The following is a 16,238-nucleotide window of genomic DNA, read 5'->3' as shown; positions in this document are numbered from 1 at the left end:
AAATATCCCCAAAAAATATATACAATTTTTTTTCCTCAGTTTTGGTCGATACGTATTCTTCTACATATTTTTGGTAAAAGAAAACGCAATAAGCGTTTATTGATTGGTTTGCGCAAAAGTTATAGCGTCTACAATATAGCGGATAGTTTTATGGCATTTTTATTAATATTTTTTTAGTAGTAATGGAGGCAATCAGCGATTTTTATCGTGACTGCGACATTATGGCGGACACATCGGACACGTTTGGCGCTATTTTGGGACCATTCACATTTACACAGCGATCAGTGCTATAAATACAGTATGCCCTTATTACTGTGTAAATGTGACTGGCAGTGAAGGGGTTAACCAGGAGGGCCGCTGAAGGGGTTAAGTGTGTCCTAGGGATGTGTTCTAACTGTAGGGGGCGGGGCTACGTGTGACACGACACTGATCATTGGTCCCGATTACAGGGAGCTGTGATCAGTGTTCTGTCACTAGGCAGAACTGGGAAACGCTTGTTTACATCAGCATTTCCTTCTTCTTCCTCTGTGTGAGATGATCACGGGTATCCCCGAGGACATCGAGTCTGCGGGATCCACGATTACACTCACAGAGCTCGCAGTGCACGCCCACAGTGCCCCTTTTTAAAGGCGACGTACAGGTACGTTAATATGCCTGTATGTGCTACTCTGCCGACGTATATCGGCGTGAGCCGGTCGCAAAGCGGTTAAGCTAAGCTGTACTTGCACAGCTCAATTTTCATGTCAGAGGACGCTGCAAACAGACAGGTAAATGATATGACACTTCTACAATAAAAAAAAAACATGCCTGCCTGCAGCAAACAACAGTGGAACTTTAGTTGTGCTTTAAATCCATTGGACCCGGACTGGCCATAGGGCATACCAGGCATATGCCCCCCTGGGCCACATGTCATGTCTCCCCCCAGTGTAACATGCAGGGGGTCCAGAACTGTTAGGGGGGTGTCTGCGTAACAAACTGTGGGGGCTGTGTAATTTAAAGGGGTCCAGAGGTGCGGTGCTGTGTAATGTAAAGGGGTCCAGAGGTGCAGGGTGCTGTGCAATGTAAAGGGGTCCAGAGGTGCAGGGTGCTGTGCAATGTAAAGGGGTCCAGAGGTGCAGGGTGCTGTGTAATGTAAAGGGGTCCAGAGGTGCAGGGTGCTGTGTAATGTAAAGGGTCCAGAGGTGCAGGGTGCTGTGTAATGTAAAGGGGTCCAGAGGTGCAGGGTGCTATGTAATGTAAAGGGTCCAGAGGTGCAGGGTGCTGTGCAATGTAAAGGTCCAGAGGTGCAGGGTGCTGTGCAATGTAAAGGTGTCCAGAGGTGCAGGGTGCGGTGTAATGTAAAGGAGTCCAGAGGTACTGTGTAATGTAAAGGGGTCCAGAGGTGCAGGGTGCTGTGTAATGTAAAGGAGTCCAGAGGTAAAAGGTACTGTGTAATGTAAAGGGGTCCAGAGGTGCAGGGTGCTGTGTAATGTAAAGGGGTCCAGAGGTGCAGGGTGCTGTGTAATGTAAAGGGTCCAGAGGTGCAGGGTGCTGTGTAATGTAAAGGGGTCCAGAGGTGCAGGGTGCTATGTAATGTAAAGGGTCCAGAGGTGCAGGGTGCTGTGTAATGTAAAGGGGTGCAGGGTGCTGTGTAATGTAAAGGGGTCCAGAGGTGCAGGGTGCTATGTAATGTAAAGGGGTGCATGGTGCTGTGTAATGTAAAGGAATCCAGAGGTGCAGGGTGCTGTGCAATGTAAAGGGGTACAGAGGTGCAGGGTGCTGTGCAATGTAAAGGGGTCCAGAGGTGAAGGGTGCTGTGCAATGTAAAGGAGTCCAGAGGTGCAGGGTGCTATGTAATGTAAAGGGGTGCAGGGTGCTGTGTAATGTAAAGGGGTCCAAAGGTGCAGGGTTCTGTGTAATGTAAAGGAGTCCAGAGGTGCAGGGTGCTGTGCAATGTAAAGGGGTACAGAGGTGCAGGGTGCTGTGCAATGTAAAGGAGTCCAGAGGTGCAGGGTGCTGTGCAATGTAAAGGGGTCCAGAGGTGAAGGGTGCTGTGCAATGTAAAGGAGTCCAGAGATGCAGGGTGCTATGTAATGTAAAGGGGTGCAGGGTGCTGTGTAATGTAAAGGATTCCAAAGGTACAAGGTGCTGCAACCCCACATCTCACATTAACCGTCGCTGCGCCCCCCACCCCCTGCTCAGTCTAAAATGCCCGGGCCTATTTAGTCTGGGCCTGCATTGGATTATGCTTAATGAGAAATTAGTAGCTAGGCTTCAGGGCAACATGCCCAAATTTCAGTTTAGGAACTGTGGATTTCCAACAATTTTCCACAAGAATTCAATTATCATCCCCTGGACCTGTAATGATCCCCACCGTCACACGTCCAGACTTATGGACACAATAGCCTCCTCTGGTTGGCTCCCCCTCCCTGGCCATCCTTTCATTTCTCTAGCTTTTTATATTATTTCTCTTTCATTCATTTGTTTCAAATAATTTCCTGTTTGACTCATTTAAGTTAATCACTACCTGTCCCTCTCTACTGAAGTGTATTATGCTTCTGTTGATAATAATGCCTTCTCCTAAGTGCTATGGTCTTTGTAAACAGTTGTTATGTAACCACAAACACTTTGCATTACATTGTAAATATCCACCTTTATATCTTTAAAGTAAATGATCGAACAGGGAAATAAACTTTCTATATTATTTCAGCTGTAAATGAAAGGCACAGCTGAGAAAACTGGATACTTGGCCGAGGGAAAGAGGGAAGGTCTATTTTTAAACACTGGATTGTTTTTACAAACATGTTGGAGGTCAGCAACTGAAATCTGTCCCACCCACTATGACATGGCAGAATGATTGACAGGCCAGGGGACTCCTAGTCTGACACTCCTATCTACATGTGTCAGTCTGTGTAAGTTAGCACAGGGTCTCACTGTATGCACCCCTCATACATTATTAGACAGTGAGTACTAGGCAAGGCACTTTATCAATCCAAAGCAAAGTTTTCTTGGGTAAATATAAGCAATTGAAACCCACCTAAATGTTCCTCCACTGAATCAACTAATTCCCACATACAATGGGAATTGAAGTTCCATAATGAAGAGCTGAAAAGTTATAAAAAGTGATATTGATGCTTTCACAATCCCTCCTTATAGTGGGCAGGATATTGCCACTTTTACCTGGATCTGGCGAAGATGTCAGGCCCCGTACACACGTCCGAGGAACTCGACGTGCCAAACACATCGAGTTCCTTGTCGAGTTCAGTGTTGAAGCCGCCGAGGATCTCGGCAGGCCGACTTTCCTCATTGAACAACGAGGAAATAGAGAACATGTTCTCTATTTGGTCCGACGAGTTCCTCGTCGGCTTCCTCGCTGAAAAGTGTACACACGACCGAGTTTCTCGGTAGAATCCAGCTCCGATCGAGTTTCTGGCTGATTTCTGCCGAGAAACTCGTCGTGTGTACTGGGGGCTCACAGAGATTAAAAAGGTGCTGTGAGAGTGAATTAAAACAAAATTATGTTTTTGTGGCAAATATGGATAAACGCAGGCATTTTTTGATCCTACTCTGACCCAACCTGAGCTATCCCACCAGTAAACTGTGACTTTACAGAGCCAATGGTAAGTGGCCAAGGCATTCCCCCACCTGCTGCCAGATATATACCTGTGGCTGCATGGCGGGGAATGCCTCAACCACCTACCATTGGCTGTGTACAGTGGCAGCTTCCTGGTGGGATAGGTAAGGTGGGTTCGGACTAGGATCTGAACATGCCTAAACCTATCACTGGTGGTAAAGGACAGGAGAGAACACAATATTTTTAACTAGCTTTGGGTTCAACACAGTGGCTAAGTGATTAGCACTTCTGCCTAGCAGCACTAGTGTTGTCGTTTTGAATCCCAGCCACAAGCTACCTGCCTGGAGTTTCCATGTTCTCCCTGTGCCAGTGTGGATTTCCTCCCACACTCCAAAGACATGCTGGTAGGTAAATTGGCTCCTGTCTATATTAGGCATAGTATGAATCAGTGGCGACCCGCCCATTAGGGGCACCCAGGCTCCACCATCTCTATCCACGCCACCCCCTATATGCAATGGATAGATTCATGCATAGCACGACTTTGGATCCGACTTTGCTCTGTGACCTGAAGTCCGACATGTGTCCGACTTCAATGAACAGGGATCCGACTTCGATCCCCGACAATACCAGGCACTGTGTCTGGTATGAATCTTTAGGGGGTTCTCCACGCAAAATGTTAAAAAAAAAAAAAAAAACTGAATGGGTTCCCCCTCCAAGAGCATACCAGGCCCCTCGGAGAGGGGAGAAGAACTGGCAGAGGCAGAAGACATCAGAGGAGGGTCCTCTGCTGTGATTGCTTATAATAGTGATAATCCTGCTCAATGTAAAGACTGCCTTACAGCATTAGGTTCCATGCATATTGCACATTTAGTCTGTGCATGGGCCTAAGACATTTAGCTGAGGGCAGAGGTGCATCATCCAGCCCCACTGCCGGCAGCCTGTAAAACTTTCTGAGAACCTGAAAGCTGCTACAGCTGGACAGAACACCTTACGGGATCAATGTTTAGGGCTTGTTAACACCAGAAGCAGTCAAGAGCATTTTAAAATGCAAATGTACTGGAACACAAATGTGGACAAACATACCAGAGCACACATTAATGAATCGAATTGCAAATGCAACTCAGTAAAAATAAATAAAACAAAAATAAAAAATCCATCAAAAGTGCACCACAAATCCACTGAAATAGCAACAAAAATGCACTGCAAATGCACCACAAGCACATTAAAAATGCATGTAAACTCACAAGCAGAACTGCATACTGAATGTAGGAATTGTGGTGTAAATTAGACCTCAGGACAGTATGCATCCAAGGATGAAGGCCCCCGAATGCAAGAAGTGTGCATTTCAAGTATTCATCCCTGGACACATACTACCCTAAATGTAAGCACTGCTAGGTGCACCATCCAGCCCCATTCAGCCGCAGCAGCTGTCAGTCTCTCATAGAGCTTGACAGGATGCCTGAAGCAATTCTGACTGGCACACCAGTGCCTTCCCTCTGCATTTAAATGCCAGAGCCCCATGCACCAGGGCTAAACGAAGTTAGATGGGCACTTCTGCCACTAGCAAAAAATCACCAGCAGCAGGATCACTAACATGCTGCCTGTCGTAACTATGGAATCATTCCCTCTGTAGCTCCCATCGATTTTTGACTGAGATTTAGCAGTGATTTGGTCAGCAACACCACAATAGCTCACGCCACCTGAAAAAAATTCTATAGAAACAGACGGGTAGCCTGCCAGTGATGCTAGGACTGTCAATTTGTGCGTTTTTTCTCAATTTGCACTATGCAATAATGCCTATTACATTAAAGGGGAAGAGAGGTGTCATTTCCCTGGTAATGATGGAGCTCTGTATTTAATTCCTACAAGACACGTTCTGCACACAATTCAAGTGTTCTTTGTTGGGTTTCTTCTCAGAATACCAAAAAATAGTGTAGGTGGCCTGCTTCCACCCAAACTTGTCCCAGTATGTGTGCCCCCATGACTGTTGCAGAGATTTCGAACTATGAGCACCTTTGAGAGTACCGACTAATGTAAAAATTCTACATACTGTGTAATACAGTGCACAAACTGTCAGCGCCGTTTACATCAATAGAATACAGAAACACATTTTTTATTTATAACACAAGTTTGTTACACTATTATTTTTCATAACTATCATTTTCAATGCATATTTCTCAGTATAAATGTACCTTTCTTTGCTAATTAAAACAGCCAAGATAATTTACCGTCTTACCTTTATTTATAAATAACAGACTCAACATATTTTTTATTGGTGCATAGTTACTTTTATACTTAGTTTTAGGTTATAAAACTCTGACAATGCCCAGAGGTCAGCAAATGGCTGCATGAATTATTCAGATTATGTTAATGAATAAATAACAAACTCCAAGAGGAAAAATACAGCATATTTTAAAGTGCCTAAGCATAGATAGATATATAGATAGATAGACTGATAGATTGGTACATTGAAAATAGATAGATAGACATATACATTATAGATAGAAAGGTAGAAAGATAGATAGCTAGATAGAATAAATAGATTACTTTTCTACTGAATTAGCATAATAATCCAGTATATTAGGCTATTTTTAAAGTCAGAGAGAAGAAAATGGGAAATGTACTCAGGGATTGTAGTTTGGAGGGACCTAGAGCTACTAAGACGAAAGTATAAGTCCAGTAGAGACCAATCCTCCAGTACAGACTACCCCTCCATTACAGAGGATCCTACAGTAAAGACCCTGCCTGGGTCCCCACTAATACAGTGGATCCCTCCAGTACAGACCTCCTCCCTCCAGTTGCCCTTAAGTACAGACCACATCTTTCTCCACCAGTATCCCACCAGATTCTCCCTTTAAAGTCACTGGGCTGTCGCCGAGGAGGAGATTCCCTCAGCTTGCCGTATGAATGAGCTGCTTGGGAATTTGCATACGGATGAGCTAGTAAAGCAAATCCCATGGTCAGCCAAATCATGCAGTAAGTCAATCATATGCAAATTACACTATAATTTGCATAGAAATGAGCTGTGGGCACAGTGTACAGGGGCAGACCCTTTGTAGCCCCTGTACAAAGGAAGCAAAATACAGGTCAGTCCCCGGCACCCCCAATACCACTCACCCCCCTGCACGGGAGATGGGCAGGAAGATGGCGATCCCCCAACCCTCCATGGGAGACGGACACAAAGGTGACTATCAAACCCCCTGTGTTGCATTTGATGTAAAATATATTATATGGATGATTTTTTCCATATGGACGGGCCGTCTCTGGTCAGTCCCACACAACCTGGGACTGTTGGGATGTATGGCTTAAGGGCTTGTTTAGACCTGCAGTTGGGGGAAGGGAGTAATAAAAACACACAGCTGAGATGCATGTTAAGTGTCCCAAACCACTGCCTCTTAAACTGCAAAGGCAGCAGTCAGGGGTGTTTACTCCATTACAATGATTTGAATCTGTGTCAAAAATGATTCCCTCTGTCATGTTCAGAGAGCAGTATCACCACCATACGTAACCCATTCAAGCAAAAGACGGACACTTTTCAAATGCCCTGGTGTGTTGATTCAGCATTTACTGGGTTAAAACAGGAGGTGAGGAAGCTTCATATCACATCCTGACCTCTTATCTAATGCCTCTAAAAAGAAATCTAAATGTGGCAATTTAGATGTATATCTAAACTTAGCTAAGACCCCTTTCACACTGAGGCGGTTTTCAGGCATTTTAGCGCTAGAAATAGCACCGGAAAAGCGCCACCAAAGCAGCATCTTTGTGGCTGTTTGGGTGCACTGTATACAGCACTCCAAAAACACCCTGCCCAATGAAAACTCTTGAAATGAATGGCCAGCCTAAAAAGCAACACAGACGCTTTTAACCCTTTCTTCGGCCACTAGCGGGGGGCTAAAATCACCCCGCTAGTAGCAGAAAAGTACAGCTTAAACATCGGTAAAGCGCTGCTGAAACGAGCCGTGCTTTATCTCTAGCGCTCGGGCGGCCCCAGTATGAAAGGGGCCCTAGTGTGGCCAAACAGTGCAAAAGTGACAAGCCACAGATTCAAACATTGCTTGGTCTCGTGATAAATAGAGGATGCAAGGGGTAAATATACAGATCTCGGTACAGTTAGGCATTGCTTAGGTGAATCAGATAGTAGTCGACAGCTAAGGGTTGAAGCAATTTATGCAAGGACAAGTAGATGTCCCACCTAATGTAGCTTTGGCTGAGACACCTGTCTTTCCATAGTGACAGTATTAAAGATCGATGTAAAATTGATGTTAGCTCATAAGACCTCATACTGGTGTTAAAAAAATAAATCTAAAGGAATCTATAAGCTGAAACACTGTTGAGAAGCAAGTCAAACTACAATGCAACAACATTACAAGCCTAAAAAACACATCCCTGAGGCTAAAATGGGTAGCGTAACATATCGGTCTACATCTACACGATGAAGACTTTGGATTTGTGATTATTAGGAAAAAAATGTCTTACTGGTGTTTCACTTCTCTTCTCAGCAAGGTGCCTCTTGTTGTGGATCAGCATAAAATAAAGTGAACCCACACAGATTGCCTACGCTCCTCTGCTGTTCTTGTACCTTAGCTCCTTCAGTTCCTAGCCATTTTCTAGTAATAACATCATTGGCAGTAGACAGGCTTCCTGAGGACTAGGGGCCAGATTCAAGTAGAATCGTGGCGGCGTAACGTATCGTAGATACGTTACACCGCCGCAAGTTTTCATCGCAAGTGCCTGATTCACAAAGCACTTGCGAGAAAACTTCCGCCGGCGGCCTCCGGCGTAAGCCCGCGTAATTCAAAGGGGCATGTGCCATTTAAATTAGGAGCGCCGGACCTACTGCGCATGCTCCCTTTTAAATTTCCCGCCGTGCTTTGCGCGAAGTGACGTAATTTTTTCGAACGCTGACGTGCGTAGCGTACTTCCGTATTCCTGGACGTCTTACGCAAGAAGGAAAAATTTCTAAATTTCGACGCGGGAACGACGGCCATACTTTATACAGCACATACGTGTGCTGTGTAAAGTTAGGGCACCTAAAACGACGACTAACTTTGCGACGGGAAACTAGACTAGCAGCAACGTAGCGAACGCGAAAAACCGTCGTGGATCGCCGTAACTACTAATTTGCATACCCAACGCTGGTTTACGACGCAAACTCCCCCCGGGGGGCGGCCGCGGTATTGCATCCTTAGATCCGAAAGTGTAAAACAATTACACCTGTCGGATCTAAGGGCTATCTATGCGTAACTGATTCTATGAATCAGTCACATAGATACTCTGAGAGATACGACGGAGTATCTGAGATACTCCGTCGTATCTCGGCTGTGAATCTGGCCCCTAGGTGCCTTCCCTGGCTCTGATTTGGATTAAGCTGGCCTACATTGATTTTTTATTTATTTTTTTGACAAGGATAATGGGTAACTTACAATACAGTTAAAATGTATACATAGAAAATAGCAACAGAAGTGTATACAACATGTATATACCCAAATTCAGAGTATGCAGTTACCTGGTACCAAGCTCATATAATCTTAAAGTCACACCAAAAGTCAGATCAGAGTCACGCTCCGAAGTCTCACTGGAAATCACGTGACTTTGAAAACACGCTAATGTGAATGGAGCCTAAAGGCCTGTACACATGATAAGAAAATCGGAAGTTAAAATTAATCCGACGAACAATCTGCCGATTTAATCCTACGTGAACACAATGTTCGATATTTATTTACGGTAATTAGTACAGTTTTCGTGACTCCAAATTCCCCAGCCTTATCCAACAGACTGCCTGACTCAGTGGATATGCTTTAACACAATAATCTTTATATTCACTTGAGTGACTGTAATTTTCAAATTTCTGAATTAGAATTAGTTTCTGAACAAATGTCTGCATAGTTCTCGCACCTATTTCCATTTTTTTGCTGCTTCTGGATAGGGCTTATTTACATAAGCATTAAAAGCACAGCATACAATTCAGGATATATATTTGTTACCACCACCATCATTTTAAAAGCTCACCATAATTTTTTATGTTAAAAAAAAAAAAAGCTCACCATAATGAACCTTTGTACTGCATACTTTCTTGTATTTTGACTAAAACCTTAATAAAAAAATATTGAAACAGAAAAACAGCAGTATACAAATCCATGGGCCCATTCATATAGCTGTGCTGGGGGTTCAATGTTGTGTTCCAATTAGCAGTGAAAGAAAATAGACCACAGCTGCATCCAGGCCACCGCTGTATGCAGGTAAACACTTAGGCCCCTTTCAGACTGGGGCAGGAGCTGCGGTGGCGGTATAACGCTGCTAAAAATAGCGGCGCTATACCGCCGGAATTGCCGCGGGTATCAGCCGCTAGCGGTGCGGTATTAACCCCCGCTAGCGGCCGATAAAGAGTTAATACCGCCCGCAATGCGCCTCTATAGAGGCGCATTGCGGGCGGTATTGCCGCGGTTTCCCATTGTTTTCAATGGGAAGGAGCGGTGAAGGAGCGGTTTACATGCCACTCCAAAGATGCTGCTGACAGGAGATTTTTTTGTCTCGCGCCAGCGCATCGCCTCAGTGTGAAAGCCCTCGGCTTTCACATTGAGTCTGCAGTGAAGGAGTTTTCAGGCGCGATAGCAGCGCTATTTTTAGCGCTGTACCGCCTGAAAAACTCCTCAATGTGAAAGGGGCCTTATGCTAACCTTTACACCTTCCAGCGACCACCATGCCCTATTTGCTGCTGCCATTGCTCAGGGCTGACATGTCAGCAATGTGTAATTACACACCACTGGTGTTTAGATGTTGTCCCTGGGTAAGTCATTCATGGGTAGGCTCACATGCCCATAATGAGCAGCCTTACTTCATTCATAAATTCAATAAAAACTGCCTAAATTAGTCTGCACGTGTCGTCGCATAAATGGCTTATTTAGGGCCGAAATGTAAACATCAATAGTGTACAATCAGAGGCACAGGTGTTTTGCATTGGACTTTGGCAAATTCAACGCAGCATATCAAGTCAATCGTGCCAAACTCTTGGCTTGTGGTTGCAGCACATTAGTCCAATTCTAAATTGCCATTTGGCAAAATAAAAAAAAATACAAATAGGCAATCAGGAAATGGCAGGGTCGACTCCCAAACCCCTGACAGTGGCTCATAGCCACATTGTGAAGTGATTTAACGCAGTTTGCTTTTCCAAGCATGGGTTAGTGTGAGCCTTAGGCAATTGAAATTAACTAGATAAAAATGTATATTTAAGAACTTTTTTCTTAAACTGCAATTACAAGCAAGAACAGGAATGTAATAGATGCACTAAATGAGCTTTCTCTAAAACAGTTAGGCTGGGTTCACATCCAATTCGCATAAGTGTGAACCCAGCCTTAGGCCTCGTACACATGACCGAGTTTCTCGGCAAAAACCAGCAAGAAACTTGCTGGGAGATATTTTTTTGCAGAGGAAACCGGTCGTGTGTACATTTTCGTCGAGGAAACTGTCGAGAAACTCGACGAGCCAAAAAGAGAGCAAGTTCTCTATTTCCTTGACGGGGATGGAGAAAATTTGCTTGTCGAGTTTCTCGACAGCCTAACAAGGAACTCGATGAAGAAAACGATGTGTTTCGCCCGTCGAGTTCCTCGGTCGTGTGTACGAAGCTTTAGAAAAAGGCCCAACCCCAGAAGATCATATTCCAAACCTTGTACTGACAAAGGGGATCAATTGTCTCATGTTGAAGTGGGAGAAAATTTGGATTCTAGTGATCAGGCCAGTGTGACCAGGCAGAAAAGCAAATAGAATTCTAGAATGCATCACTAGAGGGATCACAAGCAAGAGAAAGTAGGTCCTGATTCCCCTATATAGATCTTTAGTTATTATTTGGAATACTGTGTCCAGTTCTGGAGACCTCCCCTACAAAAAGATATTGATAAGATAGAAAGAGTCCAGAAACAGGCAAAAAAAGACAGCAGCTACAAATACTGCAGCTGCTGACTTTTAAAAGAAGGACACTTACCTGTCCAGCGCGCCAGTGATGTCAGCACCCAAAGCTGATCTATCGCTCAGCTCTCGGGTGCTGCCGCCGCCATCTTCGGTAAGGGAATCAAGAAGTGAAGCCTTGCGGCTTCACTTCCTGGTTCCCTACTGCACATGCGCGACTCGCGCTGCGCGATCCCAATGGTCCCTGCTGTCTTCTGGGACTTGTGTGTCTCCCAGAAGACAGCCCGGGGGGAAGTGGTGTAGATACCAGCAGATAATGCAGCAATCTATGCCCGGAAGTGGGAGCAAATACCTGTATTAAACAGGTATCTGCTCCCCCCTCTCCCTGAAATGTGAGGGGGGGAGGGTTCCGAATAGCGTCAGGCCTCGTACACACGGCCGAGGAACTCGACGTGCCAAACACATCGAGTTCCTCGGCCAGTTCAGCCCTGAAGCCGCCGAGGAGCTCGGCGGGACGAGAGCTCCCATAGAACAACGAGGAAATAGAGAACATGTTCTCTATTTCCTCGTCGAGCTCCTCGTCGGCTTCCTCGGCCGAAAGTGTACACACGGCCGGGTTTCTCGGCAGAATTCAGCCAGAAACTCGGTCGGAAGCTGAATTCTGCCGAGGAAACTGGTCGTGTGTACGGGGCCTTAGTTCCATTTTTGGGTGGAACTCCGCAGTAATATGTACTATCTGGAGGAAAGAATGAAAATGAGAGACATGATGGAAATCTTTAAAAACATAAAAGGGGTAAATAAAGTTCAGGAGGGCAACATGTTCAATATGGTGCCAAGAGCAATAACACAGGGACATGATCACAAGCTAAATTAATCTTAGAAATATTTTTTTTACTGAGTAATTGATGCTCGGAATAGGTTTCCAGAAGAGATAGTGAGTCAGTCCACAATACATGGAATAAAAAAGTTTGAGGCAAACAAAGATCTAGAAAAAGTTTAAAAATATTATTATTATTTTATTTTTTTTAAATAATGGAGCTAACTTAGTTGACCAATGAGCACTTGGGGCCAGATTCACAAAGGGGATACGACGGCGTATCTCCTGATACGCCGTCGTATCCCTGTTTCTATCTATGCGACTGATTCATAGAATCAGTTACGCATAGATATCCATAAGATCCGACAGGTGTAATTGTTTTACACTGTCGGATTTTAGGATGCAGTACCGCGGCCGCCGCTGGGGGGAGTTCGCGTCGTAAACCAGCGTCGGGTATGCAAATTAGGAGTTACGGCGATCCACGACGGATTTTCGCGTTTGCTACGTCGCCGCTAGTCTAGTTTCCCGTCGCAAATTTAGTCGTCGTTTTGGGTGCCCTAACTTTAGTCAGCAATCGTATTGCTGTCTAAAGTATGGCCGTCGTTCCCGCGTCGAAACTTAAAATTTAACGTTGTTTGCGTAACACGTCCGGGAATACGGAAGTACGCTACGCGCGTCGCCGTTCGAAAAAATGATGTCACGGCGCGCAAAGCACGACGGGAATTGCGAAACGGAGCATGCGCAGTAGGTCCGGCGCGGGAGCGCGCCTAATTTAAATGGCACACGCCCATTTGAATTGGCCCGCCTTGCGCCAAGTACTTTGTGAATCAGGCACTTGCGATGAAAACTTGCGGCGGTGTAACGTATCTACGATACGTTACGCCGCCGCGATTCTACGTGAATCTGGCCCTTGGTCTTTTTTCTACCATTCTCCTATGTTTCTACTCATAGAGTTTGCATAGTGGCTAACACAGATAGAACAATTCATACTGAAACTTGTAGCCAATATGTGGCAAACGCTATGGTGTACAGTAACAGTACAGAAAATGCACGGAGTACATAACCTAAGGCCATATATAGGTGTTGTCATAATTGTATTCGTGTTGTTTGCATGTGTTCTGTTTGATTTCCACTATCTGAAAATAAGTCTTGGAGCTTAACATATGTGCTTAGAAAACTGCTATCAGTAATATAACATAATAATTGGATTTTGAAGGATCTTCAAACGTATTCATGCAGCAGGTGTATGCAATTAAGCCCAGAGCTTCCCATTGCCGTGTTACTGAAGGGGAACCTCTTGCTCTATAAATCTCACAATGAAATAAAAAACAGACTGGCAAGAGCAAGCCATGTGCACCCAGCATTATAATAAAATGCAAATTGTGATATGCATATGCCTAACACATTTATCTTACTTCTCTTCATATATAGGTCTCATTTTACGTCATTTCTTACTGAGAAAGGTAATAAAGGTCACTTGAAAAAGCCATAATTGCTGCTCTGTTTTTGCATTTACAGTGCTGGAAAATGTTGCATCTGCAGTTGGAAATATTGGACACAAGAGTGAGCAGGTGAGTAGGTGACTCGCTTTTTACACAACTATATGGAAGTTCGGAAATTAGAGTCCTTTTATAAGACAGGACTTATGAATACAGTGCAAAATCTACAAAAAAAAAAGCACTAGACTGTTTTTTATTATCTCTCTCCATAAGACATTGGGGGTTATTTACGAAAGGCAAATCCACTTTGCACTACAAGCTAAACTCCTCATACTAAAATAAAAACTGCTAAGAGATAGAGAATTTGGCAGACATTCAACGTCTCTTCTGCCAAATTTTCCTCTTTCCCCTAGCATTTTTTAAATCTTTTGTGTACACTCTACAGCGCATGCCACTACATCAACTCTCCCCCCTTTTTATACATTTACAGGGATGGAGGCCTATGGTAGTGTCTATCACATGCCTCATTCAAAGTCCCAACCCTATTCCCCCCTTTTTATGAAATAACACAGTGGGGGTTATTTACGAAAGGCAAATCCACTTTGCACTACAAGTGCAAACTACAGCACAAAGTGCACTTGAAAATGCACTGAAAGTGCACTTGGAAGTGCAGTCGCTGTAAATCTGAGGGGTGGATCTGAAATGAGGGTAAGCTCTGCTGATTTTATCATCGAATCATGTGCAAGCTAAAATGCTGTTTTTTAATTTCCTTGCATGTCCCCCTCGGATCTACAGCGACTGCACTTCCAAGTGCACTTTCAGTGCAATTTCAAGTGCACTTTGCTCTGTAGTTTGCACTTGTAGTGCAAAGTGGATTTGCCTTTCGTAAATAACACCCATAGTGTTATTTCATAAAAAGGGGGAATAGGGTTGGGACTTTGAATGAGGCATGTGATAGACACTACCACAGGCCTCCATCCCTGTAAATGTATATATAGGGGGGAGAGTTGGGGCTTTGAATGAGATGCGTTTTTAGCAATATGCGATTAAGTATATATATGGAATATAACATTTTTACCATAATAGCCAGGCTCAAAGTTACCAACCAAAAGAGCACTAAACCAAATTAATCTGTCTAACTGTATGTAATTAAAAACAGAGGTTTAGTTGCATGTATTTGCAAATACCTGGGTAAGCTGCAGGCCAACGTCAAGGCACTCTGTGTGCTGCAGTCCTAGCTATAATTTTTAAAGCCTCCTAAAGAGGAGCACAGGCCTGCTAATCAATATATAGGGGGCAGGTGATCACCTAAACCCGCCCCTACCTATAGTTGGTCTGGCAAAAAAGAGCACTGGAGAAACAAAAGAAATGCAGGAGTGGAACCAAACCTGCCTACCAAACCAAAATACCACCAGACTAGGTGGACTAGGTGCGGACCACAAGTTAACTGTTGGTGGTAGATCAGTGGAGGCACTCTATTCCACTCCTGAAAAGCATCTCCTTCCCTGAATAGTATTAAAAAGGGGGGGGATAGGGTTGGGACTTTGAATGAGGCATGTGATAGACACTACCACAGGCCTCCATCCTTGTAAATGTATAAAAAGGGGGGAGAGTTGGGACTTTGAATGAGATGCGTTTTTAGCAGTATGCGATTAAGTATATATATGGAATATACATTTTTTTCCATAATAGCCAGGCTCAAAGTATATTTCATATACATTGATGTAGTGGCATGCACTGTATAGTGTACACACAAGATAAACAAAAATGCTAGGGGAAAGAGGAAAATGTTTTTGGCAGAAGAGACGTTGAATGTCTGCCAAATTCTCTATCTCTTAGCAGTTTTTATTTTAGTATGAGGAGTTTAATTCTGCTTTGCTCACACATTTCAAGTGAACCTTTTTATAATTTACTTCGGGCCATTCTATGAAACTGAAGACAGTCTGAGTATCGCCGTATTTAAAGGGTGAGTTGATCTTTTTACTTACACTAAGCTGGCTCTGTGCCACTCTACCACCTTTTGATATAAGGAGCCACACATTCAGAATCTTCGCTACACAGTCCTGACTACTGTGTAGCATCATAATGCAGGCAATGGCAAGCAGGCCACGTGTGCTATGGGAGTTCACTGTGCAGACCGGCCACTGCTAACGATTTCCGGCCAGTGAGAATAAACAGTGGAGGAGACTGTTGCTATCATGCTGAGGTGAGGTTAGTTTATGTTAGAAGGGTTTGGGAGGGCGGACACAGGTACTTTATACTAAAAGTGCACTTTTCCTATTGTTTGCGCTATAAACAAAAGAAGATCGTCAATTTTGAAAAAAAAACAATATTTTTTACTTTTTGCTATAATAAATATCCCCCAAAAATATATGAAATACATTTTTTCCTCAGTTTTGGCCGATAAGTATTCTTCTACATGTTTTTGGTAAAAAAAATCGCAATAAGCGGATATTGATTGGTTTGCGCAAAAGTTATAGCAGCTACAAAATAGGGGATAGATTTATAGCATTTTTTTATTAAATTT

Source organism: Rana temporaria, chromosome 4 (assembly GCF_905171775.1).
Source record: "Rana temporaria chromosome 4, aRanTem1.1, whole genome shotgun sequence".
Lineage (NCBI taxonomy): Eukaryota > Metazoa > Chordata > Amphibia > Anura > Ranidae > Rana > Rana temporaria.
This window is presented reverse-complemented; position numbering follows the sequence as displayed.